Source organism: Ctenocephalides felis, unplaced genomic scaffold (assembly GCF_003426905.1).
Source record: "Ctenocephalides felis isolate EL2017-DRISC unplaced genomic scaffold, ASM342690v1 CF-g0.4_SCAFFOLD_01492, whole genome shotgun sequence".
Taxonomy (NCBI): Eukaryota; Metazoa; Arthropoda; class Insecta; order Siphonaptera; family Pulicidae; genus Ctenocephalides; species Ctenocephalides felis.
In genome coordinates this window covers 21,768,319-21,770,071 of record NW_020537646.1, presented here as the reverse complement: position 1 = coordinate 21,770,071, position 1,753 = coordinate 21,768,319, and positions in this window count along the sequence as shown.

Here is a 1,753-nt window from a genome sequence, read left to right as displayed (position 1 = left end):
TAATGTATATTAAATATATAATAGTATTGATTTTTATACTAATGATGTATTTATATTTAAATGAAAATTGAAATTTATATTCATATAAAGCACGAGTCTTGTTTTTGAAAAAATACTCATATTTAGATAAATCTTAATACTACATTTTGCAATGCGATGTTGGACATAATGATGCTCTCAGTTGTTTGATAATTGAAAATATCATAATCAAAATATTGCAACTTTTAATAAATATTTTTATGATTTTTCTTTTCATAATATCTTATGTTTATTCGTTTATAAGCAAGCTGCAATCATTAAAATAAATATTATTTCAGGCTCTTGTCAAGCTAATATGTATTGTACTATTTTAAAATATTATAAATAATGTGTAAATTACCTAAATGCAAATCGTTTACTTTTACAAATATGTGTCGTATGATTTTTTCTAAAACAAAGTTGCGGTCAGAATTTTGTGGTCATTTTTTTAAAACCATATTTGTGCATGAGTAAATCTATATTATGCGAACCTTCTGATGACTAAAAGCTGTTTCTTCGAAGCACTAATTCGAGGAGGCTATCGTAAATTGTGCTTTTAAAAGGATTTCATTCATAACTCAAAACGATCATCAAAACGAGAGCTTCTTAAGCACAATACTGGTATACATAAATCGTTTGTAATATTTTCAATAAAAGTTTGTAATAATTGTCATTAAGGTAAAATAATATAAATAGTATAAATAGAGGTACAAAAATGTTTGTTTTGATGTTTAGTCTTTAGAAATTTTAGGGATTTTGTTTTCTTGTTTCAACGTGGATAAAGTCTGAAATGAACGATTCGGTGAAATGTTTACTTTTAATGCTGCATTTTGAAATTTTTTCTTTAAAACTTTTGAAATAATTGTGAAATAATTACACAGCATTATGTTACTTCTAAGTCATGTTTTAGCACATTTAGTTCAAATATTGGAACTGCACAAAAACCTGATATTAAATGGTTCATATTTCAAAGGAAATATCAATGTTTTGCAATAAACCGTGTTCATGTGCGCCGACCCTTAATGTTTTCTTGTTATCTGATATTTATGACCGGTTCTGAGACGTTTTAAGTGCATTAAGCACAATTACGAAGTTGATCTTATTTATTGTCCTGTTTCAAGGATATAATACATTCGATTTAGGTAGGATTAACTTATAATCCTTGAATCTTAGATTTATAAGCTTATAAGAAAGGATTTGGAATTGCAGGATGATATTCAAAAGATAATGCACACTCACACACACACACATATATATAACTATATATATATATATATATTAAGAATAGTTAATTTTGATGTAGAAAACTATAAATAAAAATTTGGAGGGCAAAACATGAGTAAAAAATAGAGTATGTAAAGATTTTGAAAGCATCTTTTGATTTTTCAGACTTTTCGTTTCTATGTCATCAGTGTGCTAGAAAAAAATTGAACAAATACATTTAAAATATGCCTTTGATCCATCGGCTGCGTTTGTTTTCCAAAAAAAAATAAAATTGTTATTAATTATTAAAGAGTTTTTAATAACCAGTTAGAGTGTTAGTGCACTAGTATGCCTAGATTTTTGAAGTATTATTGCAATAAAGGATATTTGTTTACAACAATTTTTCATACCCGCTGATAATGATATGTAGTTGTTACCTTCTCTATATTTGTTATTTGATGTTATATTCTCCAAGATTTCATTCATAATACTTATTGATTTATAATATTAGAAAATAGGATATTTGTATGTT